Below are 17,521 nucleotides of genomic sequence, written 5' to 3'. Positions count from 1 at the left end.
TACCCTGCCGGTAGCGCTCACCTAGCATAGACAGAGGAATGCCTAGAGGAACGCGCACAGAGCGTCTACTCATATGCATGAACCAAGAGGACTGAGCACCATGCGGCGTGTGTCAGGGTCTTATATAGACTCTGTGCCTCATCCAAGATGGAGGACACCAGAGCCAATCCGCTGCCAGAACGACAGGAGTGACGTCATGCTGGCCTATCACCGAGCAAGACGTCACAAGCACATGACCAGCGACCAATCGGCATAGAAGGTGTCAGAGACATGTGACCTCGTGTCAGCGATGATGTCACCCGCACATGTGCAATGGCTCCAAGATTGGACTTAGTCTCCGGCGCTCGCACATGTGCAGTAGCAAGAAATCTGGACTTAGTCTCCAGCGCTCGCACATGTGCAGTAGCAAGAAATCTGGACTTAGTCTCCGGCGCTCGCACATGTGCAGTAGCAAGAAATCTGGACTTAGTCTCCAGCGCTCGCACATGTGCAGTAGCAAGAAATCTGGACATAGTCTCCAGTGCTCGCAGCAACCGTAACAGTACCTCCCCCTCAAGGGCCCCCCTCCCGGCGACGCAGGTAATCGGCAACTAAGTCGGGAGCATGGACAGCCTCCTCAGGCTCCCAAGAGCGATGTTCCGGGCCATAGCCCTCCCAATCTATCAAGAAGAACCTGCGCCCTCTAACCATCTTAGAACCAACTATGGCTCGTACCTCATAGCTAGAGCGAGAGGAATCAGAGGCAGGAGAGTGCACTTCACGAGCGTGAGGTAAAATAGCCGGCTTTAGCAGTGAGACATGGAATTTGTCATGAATCCTAAGATGGACAGGTAACTTCAATTGATAGACTACAGGATTTACCTGTCGAAGAACCTCATAAGGACCCAGGAAGCGAGTAGCAAATTTGACAGAGCTCACTCTAAGTCTCACGTGTTTTGCAGAGAGCCACACAAAGTCCCCTGGAGAAAAGACAGGAGCCGGGCGACGAAACCGATCGGACACCGTCTTCATACGGTCCTTAGCTGCTTGGATCGACTCTTGAGTCCGATCCCAAACCTCTCTGGCATTAGTTGCCCAGTCGGCCACAAGAGGAGGAGGTGCAGCAGCGGGAAACGGGACCGGTACCCTAGGGTGTTGCCCATTATTGAGTACGAATGGTGTCTGCCCAGTGGCCTCAGCCAGCGAATTGTTAAGGGCAAATTCTGCCCAGGGTAGGAGGGAGGACCAGTTATCGTGGTTCTCAGCAACAAAGTGTCGAAGGTATATAATCATAGATTGATTGGTACGTTCAACCAAACCATTAGTCTCCGGATGGTATGCCGAAGAGAGATTCAACTCAATTTGCACAAGGCTACAAAGATCTCGCCAGAAACGGGAAGTAAATTGCGGGCCTCTATCACAAATGATACGATCTGGCATCCCGTGAAGCCTAAAGACATGCTTGAGGAATAGTTTGGCTAGTACCCTGGAAGATGGGATTCTCGATAACGGTACGAGATGAACCATCCGGGAGAAATGGTCCGTAATGACCCACACAAATCTATGTCCCTGTGAACATGGAAGATCACCCACAAAGTCCATGCCTACCACCTCCCATGGTCTATCTGGCACTGGTAAAGGATGCAAGAGCCCAGCCGGTCTCTGCCGTAATGGACGGTTGCGAGCACACGAGTAGCAGGAACCGACATATCTCTTGACGTGGCTGGCTAAGTGTGGCCACCAATACCACCTCTCCAGTAACTCTCGTGTCCGCCTAATACCAAAATGCCCACCCACCTTTGAGGTGTGGGCCCATGACAGTATATCATTCTGTCGATCAGGCGGAACAAAGGTCTTGCCCGGTGGGATTTGGTCTAACGTCACAGGGGAGAGCGTATGAAAAACCCTGGAGGGAAGGATAAGACGAGGTTCGTCAATCTCTTCCTGGGTAGAAAGCATAGAGCGAGACAGGGCGTCTGCCTTGTTATTCTTACTCCCAGACAGATAGTTGATGGAGAAGTGAAAGCGGGAGAAAAACAAGGACCAGCGGGCTTGGCGAGGATTCAGACGCTGAGCGGTTTGTAAGTACGTCAGATTCTTATGGTCTGTATAGACCTGGAAAGGATGTTTCGCTCCTTCCAGCAAGTGACGCCACTCCTCCAAGGCTAATCTCAAGGCGAGCAGTTCCCTATCCCCAATGGTATAGTTTCTCTCTGCCGGTGAAAAGGTTTTAGCAAAGAAGAAACACGGCCTTTTTCTACCTGCACCGTTCTTTTGATACAAGACCGCACCAGCACCCACTGAAGAGGCATCAACCTCTAAGAGGAAGGGCTTATTCTCATCGGGTCTTTGAAGAACGGGAGCAGTTGAAAAGTGTCTTTTTACTGCCTCAAAAGCCTGAGATGTCTCAGTAGACCAGGCTTTGGGATTAGCACCTTTCTTAGTCAAGGCCACCAAAGGGGCCACCAAAGTAGAAAAATGGGGTATGAACTGCCTGTAATAATTTATGAATCCTAAGAAGCGTTGCACCGCCTTCAAGGAATGAGGTTCGGACCATTGCAGGACAGCAGAGAGCTTCGCAGGATCCATAGCCAGACCCTCTTGTGAGATAATGTAACCCAAAAAAGGCAATGAGGACTGCTCGAATACACATTTCTCGAGTTTAGCAAACAATGAGTGCTCCCTTAAACGGGAAAGGACACGAACGACATCCTGACGATGAGTCTCCAGATCAGGAGAAAAAATCAGGATGTCGTCCAGATACACCACTACTGAGGATAACAGTAAATCCCTGAACACATCGTTTACGAAGTCCTGAAATACTGCGGGTGCATTACATAACCCAAAAGGCATGACGAGGTATTCATAGTGACCGTCTCGGGTGTTAAAAGCGGTCTTCCATTCGTCACCCTTTCGAATTCGTACCAAGTTATACGCACCCCGCAGATCCAACTTCGTAAAAACTTGAGCTCCTCTCAGTCTGTCAAAGAGCTCCGAAATTAAAGGTAATGGGTATTTGTTCTTTATTGTGATTGCGTTGAGACCCCTGTAATCTATGCAGGGACGCAAATCACCCTCTTTCTTCCGAACAAAGAAGAACCCAGCTCCCGCGGGAGAGACAGACTTACGAATGAACCCCTTCTCTAAACTCTCTCTTATATAGGTCGACATGGCCTCAGACTCAGGTATCGACAGGGGGTAAACCCTGCCTTTAGGTGGAACCAAACCTGGGATAAGGTCTATGGCACAGTCATACGGCCTATGGGGTGGAAGAACCTCAGCACCCTGTTTGGAGAACACGTCAGCGAAATCCAAATAGGGTGTAGGTATGGGAGAGAGATCAGTTGATGCAACCGCAATGACCTTAGGTGGTAAGGGAAGACATCGGGACTGACATTTCGAACCCCAACTAATAATGCTGTCAGACTCCCAGTCAATGTGAGGAGCATGAGTCCGAAGCCATGGAAGACCCAGAAGGACGTCGTCTATACCCTCAGGCAAAACAAGAAAAGAAATCTCCTCTATGTGACCCTGAGACAGGGAAAGGCGCAAGGGAACTGTCCTCAATGTAATGGAGTCAGACAACATAGTTCCATTAACAACACGGACAGGAATAGGCGCCTCTAACATGATAGAGGGAATATTGTGTCCCTTTACAAATCCTGAGGACACAAAAATCCCGTCAGCTCCGGAATCCACAAAAGCCATAATAGGCCATGTATTCTCAGATAACGAGAGCTGACCTGGGATACAACACTTAGAGGGTGCAGAAGACGTCTCTAGTAACCCCCCTCTAATGGTTACTAGGCCAGGGAGTTTCCCTGACGACTAGGACACTTGTTGGCATAGTGCCCAGCCTGACGACATACGTAACATATAGGAGGACCAGACTTGCGTAGTCTGGAGAACGTATGACCTAACTCCATAGGAGTGGGAGATGTTTCAGATGCTGAGGAAGATGGTAGTGGACCCTCAACAACTGGAATAGCCCGATGCTTAGGGCGTGAGGAAGAGACCTCGAGTCTACGTTCCTTATGGCGTACATCGATCCTCGTTGCTACTGTGATCAAGTCCTCCAGAGAAGCAGGGACCTCACGAGTAGCAAGGGCATCCTTGACATAGCCTGCCAACCCTCTCCAGAAGATAGGAATCAACACCTTCTCTGGCCAATCTAGTTCTGCCACCAGAGTTCTAAAAGCAATGGCATAAGAACTAGTGGATAACGAACCCTGAGATAGATCTAACAGTCTCAGAGCCGCATCATGGGTAACCTGCGGACCCATGAATACCGCCTTAAGAGCATCAAGAAAGTCTTGATGTCTCAGAGTAACCACATCAGAGCGCTCCCATAGGGGAGTCGCCCATTCTAAGGCTTTGTCCTGAAGTAAGGAGATGATAAAGCCTACTCTGGACCTCTCCGTAGAGAAGCGAGAAGAGTTGACCTCTAGGTGTATCTGACACTGACTAATGAAACCACGACATGATCTGGCATCGCCAGAATATCTGTTTGGCAGAGCAAGTCGAGGATCATGTGCAGATGTCACCATGGTCTGAGGTTTATCCTCTATACTCTTGAGCCGTGACTCAAGTACTTGTATGTAACAGTGTAACTGCTGATATTCTGCCATAACTGCCAGACCCTTGGCTCAGTCCTAATGTTACGGGGGGCTGTCTGATAATAACCGAAAGGAGTATCAGACAGTCAGGGTCCACCGTGCAAAGACTTTGCTGCAGACTATGGCAGAGTGCAATACCTCTGTTAACTCACAGAAGGATATAATAAGTAAGTAAAGCAATTCCTCCCTTACTTGGAGGGTGTGTGGAATGATCTCTGTTAATAATCACAGAGACAAAGGCAATGTGTGCGAAATGGCACCTACCTAGGTCCGCTCTTCTAGTGGTGCAAAAGAGACGAACAGCAGCATAAGCCGCACAAAGCTCCTACCTGCGTTCGCTCCACTAGTGTGAGAGGACACGAACCACTAGATATGGCACCTGCCTAGGTCCGCTCTTCTAGTGGTGCAAAAGAGACGAACAGCAGCGTAAGCCGCACAAAGCTCCTACCTCTGTTCGCTCCCCTAGTGTGCGAGGATACGAACAACTGCCAGACGCAGTATAAGGAACGTTACCCTAGCGGCAACGTCCACCTACGAGTAGAATCACAAGGCCCAGCCAGACCATGTGCCTCAGGCACCTGCCTATGTCCGCTCCCCTAAGAGGTAAGGATACGGACAGCAGCCGAAGCTGTAAGGTATAAGAACGCTACCCTGCCAGTAGCGCTCACCTAGCATAGACAGAGGAATGCCTAGAGGAACGCGCACAGAGCGTCTACTCATATGCATGAACCAAGAGGACTGAGCACCATGCGGCGTGTGTCAGGGTCTTATATAGACTCTGTGCCTCATCCAAGATGGAGGACACCAGAGCCAATCCGCTGCCAGAACGACAGGAGTGACGTCATGCTGGCCTATCACCGAGCAAGACGTCACAAGCACATGACCAGCGACCAATCGGCATAGAAGGTGTCAGAGACATGTGACCTCGTGTCAGCGATGATGTCACCCGCACATGTGCAATGGCTCCAAGATTGGACTTAGTCTCCGGCGCTCGCACATGTGCAGTAGCAAGAAATCTGGACTTAGTCTCCAGCGCTCGCACATGTGCAGTAGCAAGAAATCTGGACTTAGTCTCCGGCGCTCGCACATGTGCAGTAGCAAGAAATCTGGACTTAGTCTCCAGCGCTCGCACATGTGCAGTAGCAAGAAATCTGGACATAGTCTCCAGTGCTCGCAGCAACCGTAACATACGTCATCAGCCTGCTACTGCATTTCTAATACCAGTTTGAACCAGCTACTGAATACTTGCATTGTTCAGCCTAGCATAATTTGTTTCAATAACACATTCCAAAGGCGCATGCAAATATGCACATCAGCAATGTGAGCAATAATCATACAAACACAGATGATCTTATTATATGGACAATTGATTCATAGCCTTTACCTTCACAGTTTTACAGCCCCTGGACCCGAACTGGACCCAAACTGTAACACGAGTTTCCCAGGAAAACTCGTGTTTGAGACTATGTGCATGAACACTATGTGTTCAGTACAGACCCCGAATTTTACAGTTCAGGTTCGCCCATCAATAAGCACGTGCACTGTGTAAAATAAACAGGCACTGTTAGAGTTCTGGATTTTTGGCAATTTTCTCTTGTCTTTTGAAATTACAATTATATTTCCCTTCTCAAAAGGAGTGTACAAAAAAATGAAAACGCAGTGTAATTTCTTGCAACGAGGAAGCACTCCTTCTCTGACATTGATTTTAGATTGTTTTATTTTATGAAAAAATCTTGTGCTATGTTGCTGTTGCTTTTTAATGCAGCAAGAATTCTGAAAAAATGTGCAATTCAAATGCAGCAGGGCAAATGCCTGATACACTATATCACTGATCAAACACACCAAGTCTGGCACTGCTGCTGTTGGCACCTCTCCTATCTCTCACACCACCTTTCAGTTGGATAACTGTATCATGTGCAGACTAATTCACCGCATCTTCTTCAGTTCCGCAGCTGTGCATCTCATTACATTCACTACTATATTTCCACTGTTCTAGGGTTTTCTCTCTAATGCTGAGCTGTGATATCTGACTTCCTCTTAATACCCTGAATTAAAATGGCTGCTACATTCCATGCCTCAGGCTTTTAAACAGGCTATGATAGTCTCTCCTGATTGGCTGCACTATATCATATTATGTGATAGCTACAAGACTTTATTGGGAAGCACATGAGCCCCTTTGTGCCTTCTGTGGCTGATGCAATATTTTGCATTATGTTGGGGACGATTCACTAGTATCAAATTGCCAATTGTTTTCAAATTTGGCTGGATATGTGCATTTCATTAAAGTTAGCACAAATTTGATTTCTTAAATGTGTGTCTCATTGATTTGTTTATCTATAAAGGGTTGCCTTTTTGTGGACTTCAAGAATCAAACAAATTGAAGTTGCAGACAGTCTTCGGGCCATCACTACTATGGATGTTGTAAGTATGACATATTTTCCACTCCTATTTTTGGCCTTTCATCCTGCATCTGAAATTGTAGTTTATCCAAAGTGACGTCATTACACCAATAAACTAAGCTAAGCCTTTCAATATCAATGATCTTTTTATGCATTCTTTTTTCTAAAATCTTTTTCCCTTTTGACTTTAGTGAAGAAAAGCTGCTTCATAAAAGAACAAAGTATCATTTTTATGGGTAGTGTTATTCATAGTGTTTTCTACAGAAAAATCTCTTAACTTTATAAACTCACTAAACTCTAAAATTATGTATACACATCTTAACCACGTAGATTTTAGGACATATTTTTTATGTGATAGTTTTGCAGTGGTCAACTTCCTGTAAGAAGGCCATACAGCGTCCTTCAATCAGCTTATATTTTGTATGCCATGTGCCATGGATTAAATTTCTTTTTTAAGTAGCCAAATAGGCAGCATGGCATACAGATTGCATTTGCATCCTCATATAACCCCTGATCCTTATCTAATTATTTAAACTGCTCAGTTGTCGACTGGATGACACTGATGTAACCTTGACAACAGTCAATAGCGGCATAATGAGTACATGGATGCACGTTGACAGGACCGGTATTCATACTGCTCATGTTCAAAAGGATCCAGCTATTATTTTATTTATTTCCTCCTTTAATCTTCTCCAAGAACAATTTGCTTTAATACTGTATTAGAGTACTGCTAACACTACATACATTGTAAACCAATAAACTTGTGATTATAATGATTATGTAATTAGAGATTATCTAGTTGTAGTTACACTTCATGGTTGTGGAATCATATTTACTTTTTGTCACTGTTTTGATTTAATCATTATGATATACAGTATCAGTATTAGGCTAGATTCACATGAACGTTCCGTTTTTGTGTTCCGAAAAAAGTCTTTTTTTTGACGGATGCATCTGTGAGGCATCCATGTGACAACCGCATCCATCCTATTCTGTATCGTATACGGTCCGTGTGTCATCCGTGTAACTTCCTTTTTTTTGTGGACCGCAAAAAAATGGAAGGAGAGTTATATGCAGTCCAGGGTATCTGGCCAGATGCTGGTCCCCATATAAAGTCTATGGGGAACAGAATCTGGGGCAAAGGGGTAGGAGCAAGCGCTACATACTCACGATCACTGCCACGGCTGTCACAGTGCTCCCGTGGTAGCTCTTTGATCTTCCCGAGCTGGCCACTCATTAGGCTCATTCATATTCAGTACTCCCCTGTCTGTGATTGGTTAAAGTCAGACGTGCAGCCACGCTGAGTGACAGCTGTCTGATTGTAACCAATCACAGCTGCCGGTGGGCGGGTCTATATCATACAGCACAATAAATAAATAATTAAAAAAACAGCGTGCAGTCCTCCCCAATTTTGATACCAGCCAAGATAAAGATTCACAGGTGCTGGCTGGTATTCTCAGGCTGGGGAGACCCACGTCATTGGGAGCCCACCTAGCCTAAAAATATCAGCCAGAAGCTGGCCAGAATTGAAGCATCCATTAGATGAGACAGTCCCAGGACTTTACCCGGATCATCCCGTTGCCCTGGTCTGGTGGCAAATGGGGTAATATATGGGGTTGATACCAGATGTGTAATGTTACCTGGCATCAAGCCCAGAGGTTAGTAATGTCACGGCATCTATCAGATACCCAACATCACAAACCCAGTCAATAATAAAAAAAATAGACGACAAACACATTTTTATTTGAAAAAATACTCCCCAACACATTCCCTCTTTCACCAATTTATTGGAAAGAAAAAACAAATCCAGGTCCATCGTAATCCAATAAGGGGGTCCCACGACGATCCATACTCACTGTCCCAGTCAATGAAGAACAGAATGTTCACCATTGGCTGGCAGAGCAGTGCAGTGATCTGAGCTAACATCAATAGGTCAGCCCAGATCACTGCAGGTGATGGCGAGCGCTGACTTCAGGAGCTTAATGAGGTACATTACCTGCAGTGATGGAAGCCGCTGCACTCCTGACATCAGTGCTAGTCACTGAGTTCAATGACCACTGCGTTCTCTATCCGTCTGAGAGAGAGGTGATCTGAGAACGCGTTGGGCATAAAAGTCAGTGACAAACGCTGATGTCAGGAGTGCAGGAATTCATCACTGCAGGTAATGAACTTTACTAACCTCCTGACGGCAACGCTCATCAGCCCCGCAGCTGCTCGGACACTGCTGTGCAGGCAGATGTTGACACTGCAGTGCAGGCAGATGCTAACACTGCTCTGCGGGCAGCTGCTGATACTGCTGTCTGGGCAGATGCTAACACTGCTGTGCGGGCAGATACTGACACTGCAGTGCGGGCAGATACTAACACTGCAGTGCGGGCAGCTGCTGACACTGCAGTGTGGGCAGCGGCTGACACTGCAGTGCGGGCAGCTGCTGACACTGCTGTGCAGGCAGCTGCTAACACTGCTGTGCGGGCAGCTGTTGACACTGCAGTGCGGGCAGGTGCTGACACTGCAGTGTGGGCAGCTGCTCACACTGTAGTGCAGGCAGCTGCTCACATTGCAGTGTGAGCAGCCACGGGGATGGTGCAGGAGCGGGACACAGAGTGCAGGGCCACCCAATGGAAATCACACGGAAGTGCTTTCGTGTGGCTTCTGGGGATTTTGTGGAGCCATTGACTTTGAGTCACGGTCCGTTATTACGGAACAGAATAGAACATGTTCCATAATAATGGAACGGACATGCAGCCTCCGATATGTTTTTTTTGTAGGATCGGATGTACATGGACGTGCTTCTGTGTGCCATCCAATCCTAGACAAAAGACATTGAAAAAAAGATCCTGTCAGTAGGTCCGTAAAAAACAGAAACTGACCAGGACAAAAGGAACGGTCATGTGAATGAGCCCTAAGAATAGAAATGCTGTATATACAGTTAGGTCCAGAAATATTTGGACAGTGACACAATTTTTGCGAGTTGGGCTCTGCATGCCACCACATTGGATTTGAAATGAAACCTCTACAACAGAATTCAAGTGCAGATTGTAACGTTTAATTTGAAAGTTTGAACAAAAATATCTGATAGAAATTGTAGGAATTGTACACATTTCTTTACAAACACTCCACATTTTAGGAGGTCAAAAGTAATTGGACAAATAAACCAAACCCAAACAAAATATTTTTATTTTCAATATTTTGTTGCGAATCCTTTGGAGGCAATCACTGCCTTAAGTCTGGAACCCATGGACATCACCAAACGCTGGGTTTCCTCCTTCTTAATGCTTTGCCAGGCCTTTACAGCCACAGCCTTCAGGTCTTGCTTCTTTGTGGGTCTTTCCGTCTTAAGTCTGGATTTGAGCAAGTGAAATGCATGCTCAATTGGGTTAAGATCTGGTGATTGACTTGGCCATTGCAGAATGTTCCACTTTTTTGCACTCATGAACTCCTGGGTAGCTTTGGCTGTATGCTTGGGGTCATTGTCCATCTGTACTATGAAGCGCCGTCCGATCAACTTTGCGGCATTTGGCTGAATCTGGGCTGAAAGTATATCCCGGTACACTTCAGAATTCATCCGGCTACTCTTGTCTGCTGTTATGTCATCAATAAACACAAGTGACCCAGTGCAGTGCCATTGAAAGCCATGCATGCCCATGCCATCACGTTGCCTCCACCATGTTTTACAGAGGATGTGGTGTGCCTTGGATCCTGTGCCGTTCCCTTTCTTCTCCAAACTTTTTTCTTCCCATCATTCTGGTACAGGTTGATCTTTGTCTCATCTGTCCATAGAATACTTTTCCAGAACTGAGCTGGCTTCATGAGGTGTTTTTCAGCAAATTTAACTCTGGCCTGTCTATTTTTGGAATTGATGAATGGTTTGCATCTAGATGTGAACCCTTTGTATTTACTTTCATGGAGTCTTCTCTTTACTGTTGACTTAGAGACAGATACACCTACTTCACTGAGAGTGTTCTGGACTTCAGTTGATGTTGTGAACGGGTTCTTCTTCACCAAAGAAAGTATGCGGTGATCATCCACCACTGTTGTCATCCGTGGACGCCCAGGCCTTTTTGAGTTCCCAAGCTCACCAGTCAATTCCTTTTTTCTCAGAATGTACCCGACTGTTGATTTTCCTACTCCAAGCATGTCTGCTATCTCTCTGATGGATTTTTTCTTTTTTTTCAGCCTCAGGATGTTCTGCTTCACCTCAATTGAGAGTTCCTTAGACCGCATGTTGTCTGGTCACAGCAACAGCTTCCAAATGCAAAACCACACACCTGTAATCAACCCCAGACCTTTTTAACTACTTCATTGATTACAGGTTAACGAGGGAGACGCCTTCAGAGTTAATTGCAGCCCTTAGAGTCCCTTGTCCAATTACTTTTGGTCCCTTGAAAAAGAGGAGGCTATGCATTACAGAGCTATGATTCCTAAACCCTTTCTCCGATTTGGATGTGAAAACTCTCATATTGCAGCTGGGAGTGTGCACTTTCAGCCCATATTATATATATAATTGTATTTCTGAATATGTTTTTGTAAACAGCTAAAATAACAAAACTTGTGTCACTGTCCAAAAATTTCTGGACCTAACTGTAAATAGTATATGGAGAAAAGTACCAGGAGGACACCTACACATTATACTTATAGGAGCTTTTTATTCTCGATCCACTAGCAATAATAATGGGTTGGTCTTCTACTCTTCTAGGAAAGCTTCTTACAAGATTTTGGAGCATCTCTGTGGGAATGTTTGCCCATTCATTCAGAAGAGCATTTGTGAGATCACACACTGATGTGGGATGAGAGGGCCTGGCTATGAATTTCAGTGCTAGTTTATCAGAAAAGTGTTCGATGTGGTTGAGTTAATGGCTTTGTCGGGCTAGTCAAGTTTCTCAATACTAAACTCACCCATCATGGGCCTTACTTTGTGAACTGGGAACAGTTATAATGAAAAAGAATACAGCCTTCCCCAAACTAATCCCACAAAGTGTGAAGAATACAATTGTCCAAATTGTCTTGGTGTGTTGAAGCATTAAGATTTCACGTCACTGAATATAAGCGATACAGGCCAGACCCATAAAAACAACACTATAGAATTAGCTCTCCACCAGATTTTACAATTGGCACAATAAAAAGCAAGTAGGTAGTGTTCTCCTTACATACGCAAAACCAAGTTTCATTCATCAAACTGCTAGGTAAAGAAGCATCATATGGCACTCCATAGAGCACATTTCCAGTCATGTTTCAAACCCCAAAATCAGCGAGCTTCACCCTATTCCATCTGAAAGTCTGCATTGTGCTTAGTGATGTAAAGCTCAGTGCATTGAAGCGCATATCACAATGCTCCCAGTGCACAGTTATTATGCTAATGTTAATACTAGAGAGATTTGTAACTTTGCAGTTATTGAGTTAACAGACTTATGTACCATGTGCCTTTTCCATAACTTTATATAGCTTGCCACTTTATATCTGAGTATGTAAAGTCTCCAACACTCAAAGGGACAAGAAACAATTGATAGGCTACTCGCCGCTGCCACTACTGACCCCTGGGACCCGGTCCCCATTCTACTTGGCAATAGAAGTGTTCTTTTCATTCTAGTCACCTCTTCCTCTGACCCTTCATCGAATGCAAAGTTGCTGCGATTTATAAACACCTCTCCAAAGATTTGTTTTGTAGACGTTCTACCCCCAACCTGATGATATGCAAAACCTTGATAAAGGCAGTCAAAGGTCGAAACGTTGGCTTTGCTATGGTTATTGTGTTCTGTCCTTTTGCAGATAATCAATTAACACTGTTTGCATTACCTATTGTTTCTTGTCCCTTTGAGTGCTGGAGATCTTACATACTTGTATAGTCCTTTTTCCCTCAACACCTCCCTTATAGCAATTGAGTCTGGCCCTTACTTTATGTCTGCATGGCTGTGGTTCCTAAACACTTCCACTCATAAATAATACCACTAAAAGTTGATCATGGAATATTTAGGAGGGAATAAATTTCATGAACGGACTTGTTAAAATTGTGGAATCATATTACAGTTTAATGAGTTATTTAGAATGACCCATTCTTTCATAAATGTTAGTAAAGGCAGACTGCATGACTATGGGCTGGATTTTATACACTTGTGGCAACAAGACTAAACAAAACAATGTAAATGTAGTGTCTAGTATGTGTGTCCTATTACAATTGACCATACAATTTATGATATTGGCAGGATGCTGCTCATAAAAACTTATACATGGCTAAGTCCTGGAGTTAGGAATTATAACAAATTAAAAAAGACAGAAGTTAACTGTCATTAGACATGCAGTATTTAGAAACAACTAGAGTTTAGCAAAAATATTCACAGGTCTTGGTCCAGGACCAAAGTTGGGTAGTTTATGGCGACCACACCAGAGTCCTGTGAACTTCCTCCTATCCAGGGGAATATGATAGCTAAAACTGGAAAAGACAAAAGGTACAAATAGGGTCTTATCCTGGTGGAACAGGGTAAAAATAGTTTAAGGGAATTACTCACCTGGGGTACTTGTCCAAGTTACAACTGCTATGTAGAGCATTGGTTAAAAACACAATTGCTGCTACAGACCCCATGTTAGATCAATGTCTAGAGTGAAGGAAGCAAAGGGGCTAATCCAGGCTGCCGTGTGAATCAAGAAGTCGATCAATTGAAGATGATTTTTTTTCAGTGATTTTTGTTTCTCGAAGGAGTGTAATTCTTTGAAACATGTAGAATAATAAAAAGACAATTTCATCTTCAAAAATGGAGGGGGCGATTGCTGGATGATAAAACTGCACACTGATGGCTTGCATAGAGCGCTGTTCACACATGCAGATGCATAGTCACAAGCCCGCAGCCTATGTCACATAACGACAATCTTGGCTTATTTATCAAAAGAGGAACCAGAAATTCAGGCAGGCAAAAGAAAGTTTGAAGACTTCTGGTCCTGCAACCATGGACTACCAACATGGCTGCAGGACGCGGATCCTGAAAGTCTTTTTAATCAACTTTAGTAACAGCCCCAATGGATATGAGTTTACAGTCTAAGAATAGATGTTCTTAGATGTTTCTTACTCTGGAATTATTTTACCTAGGGCTAGGTTCACATCTGCAGAAAGAATTCCACTTTTCTCTTTAGCAGCATGAAAACAATTCACTGCTGAGACAGATCTATCACGTGAAAAAAAAAAGTGCCCAAGGAACCCTTTTGTTTATAAAGAGATTTTTTGGGTTTTATTATGGTGTCTATCTTCAGATTGTTTTATCTTGCTGTGATATTGCTGCAACTGTTGAAATGTGCACAAATTTGCTGCCAAGGCAAAAATTGGAAATGGGTTTGGAGCAGAGAAGGTAAAGTGTTGTATTTCATAGAAGAACTGATATTTTATGTTTCTAAAAAAGCATACATTTTCAAAACATCTGTGTTTTTTTATTTATTTCAATTGTTTTAACGCCATTTGTTTTTCATCATTGTGCTTCAAGGGGGAAATCATTTTTATTATTAGTATTATTTATTATTATAGCACCACTAATTCCATGGCAATTTTGCTATGAAAAGGTGTATACCTTATAGAGACAAGTACAATAATCGTGAACAATACAAGGCACAGACAGGTAGAGGAGGATAGAGGACCCGGCCTGCGAGGGCTCACAGTTACTATTTTACATTTACATTTGCATTATTACTTAATTTGATGACAGTTTGGAAAGTATAGTTGAAATATGACCATGAATAATTTTATAAAATTATGACAAAGTCAACATCGCAAAAACAAATTCTGTTACATTTGACATGCTTGCATCTCTTTGATTAGTTCAATGCCATTTGGTCAGGCGATTATAGAATTCATATAATGGAAATGACACTGCTTGGTAAAGTCTATTGTAAATGTAATCCACAAAACAATAATGAACGTAGCTTGAAAAAAATGTTTTAACACAATATTGATGTAAGTAGAAAATACAGCTTTGTTTGAAAAAAAAACATGAGGATTATATTTATTGGTAGAGATGAGTGAACCTTAGGCTCGAGGTTTGAAGTTTGAAGTTCAACTACCAAAAAGCAAGGATCAGGTTCCGAGTTCTAGTCAGTGACGAGTTTAAACCTCTCAAGCGAGCAGTACTGTGCTTGGGTATGGGTGATGCTTAGCCCTGTGCGAGCTGCGTGCAATGTTTCATCAGCTCACTTTTGGGGTAAATTCAGCGCAATAAGATGCAGTGTGTACACAAACAAAAAAAATTACAAAACCCAGCCCACTCTCTCCCGGAATTGTTTTGTTTATAAGCCATTTGCAAAACACTTCTAGAAGAGGGTGGGCTGGGATTTGCAAATTTTTTCTTTTAAGTTTGTGTGTGTGAATACTGCATCTGATCATGCTGATTTTACCCCAAATGTGAGCCGATCAAACACTGCACGCAGCTCGCACAGGGCTGAGCATCACTCATACCCAAGCATAGATGCTCACTTGAGAGGTTCAAACTCATCACTCTCTCAAATTACGAACCCGAACCTTGGTTTTTTGGCAGTCGAACTTCGAACCTCAAACCTCGAGCCTAAGGTTCGCTCATCTCTACTTATTCGTAAGTCCTAGAATGATGTAGTTCTATTGCATTAAACAAATTCAGCATTTACTAACATTTCCTGGCTTATGTCCATAAGTAATGAATTCCAAGGGGTAGAAATAAAATGAACTTCATTTACCAAGCGCAGTGGATTACTGGGCACTTCTCAATTGTAACCTAATCTGACATATATGAATTACTTTTAAAGCATTATCACCAATCAATATTTGGGTTATTTCAATAATGGACTAAAATGGTTATTCAACTATTTACTGTTCTGTAATCTGCTTAATTGGTCCTAGTGATAGTCAAGAGTTAAATGAAAAATGGAAATCAAACACATCAATCAAATAATTATTTCCCCGCCGCTAGACACTGGATTATAATTAAGAAATAAACAAAGTTAATCAGGACAGAGAGAGTAATTACAAAATATGCTTGTGTCCTAAGAAAGTAATATCATGCAAATGGTTATTAAATAAGCTGTGCTCTGCTTTGCATTTTCCATCATTTAATAATACAGTGCTTCAGCTACAGGAGAACAATATTCCAAGTTTATTAAATCATTTATTTGACTTTAAAGGTCTGGTAGGCAGTTCAGAGGGAGATGTATCACTGTGTAAAATGAATAATTGCAGCAATCTATATTAATAGGCCTAGGGAATAAAAATGTTGAGAGGTAAGTTCAAGATAGTTTGGCTTAATTAGCAGAGCTTTGTGTCTTTAGTCTGTGCAGTACAGGGAGATCTAAATATAAATGCATACCATGTCATGGATTTTTAGCATATACAGTAAGTACTCTGTGGTCCGGGAGAATGAATGACTTATCTATTCTAAACATGAAGTGGTAACTTAACATATAGTTAAATGCTCAAATAGTTATTCAGAGACCAACATACTAAGCATCATTTTCTTAATGTATTAAAGCAAATGTCCTCTACTGGGCAACACGAGCTTAATCAGTTCAGGGCCCCATAGAAGATATAAATAATGCATACTCACCTCTTGTTCCAGCAATCTCAGAGTGGCTGGTCCTAGTACCAGCCCCCATAGCTTGATTGATAGCTCTCTGTATGTGCAACATCAGGAATCAAGTAAGGAAATCAGATGTGAGCTATCAATCAAGCTAAAGAGGCTGGTACTAGGCTGGAAAACAACTGGGGAGGCAGACGGTTGGAAAGTGCTCAATCATGCCCTGAGCATTTAATGTCTCATTTGCATATAACTTAGAAAAGGGATCCTCAACTTGTGGATTGCGAGACCATAATGTGTGGCCTTTCAAGAGGAGTACTCCAGATTGGGACTTTTGTGAGTAGAGATGAGCCACCCCCCTAGAGTTCGAGTTTGGTTCAGTTCGTCGAACGGTGCCCCATTCAACGAACCGTTCGACGAACCGTTCAACGAACTTCTCGAACCTTATTGAAAACAATGGGAGGCAAACATAAACACCTAAAAACACCTGGAAAAACACCTTCAAAGGTGTCCAAAAGGTGACAAACAACTCCCAAGACAACAAAAACACATGGGAAAGTGACAAGGACAAATACCCATGCAAAAACTAAACAGCTGGACGAGGAAAAAGAGGAGGAGACACAGATAAAGGCATTGGATGCCCTTCTAAAATCATGCAAAACACAGCAAGGAGACTCCAAGCAGAGTCTCCCTTTTTTCAAAAATTGGGCCCCACAGACACCACTTCAGTGGCATCACTTATGCCCCAGTTGCAAACTGGACAGGTTGATTTGCATCAAGCACATTCAAAAATACGCCAGCCTTAACTGTCACCAGGATGACACCGGGGTAGGTAGCAAAGTCTTTGCTGAACCATGACTTGGTCATCTTGGCTCATTTTTAAAAACACAGCAAGCGGACTCCAAGCAGAGTCTCCCTTTTTTCCAAAAATTGGGCCACACACACCATTTCAGTGGCATCACTTGTGCCCTAGTTGCAAACATGAAGTTTTGATATGCATCAAGCACATTCA

The sequence above is a fragment of the Anomaloglossus baeobatrachus genome, chromosome 1 (genome assembly GCF_048569485.1).
Source record: "Anomaloglossus baeobatrachus isolate aAnoBae1 chromosome 1, aAnoBae1.hap1, whole genome shotgun sequence".
Taxonomy (NCBI): domain Eukaryota; kingdom Metazoa; phylum Chordata; class Amphibia; order Anura; family Aromobatidae; genus Anomaloglossus; species Anomaloglossus baeobatrachus.
This window is presented reverse-complemented; position numbering follows the sequence as displayed.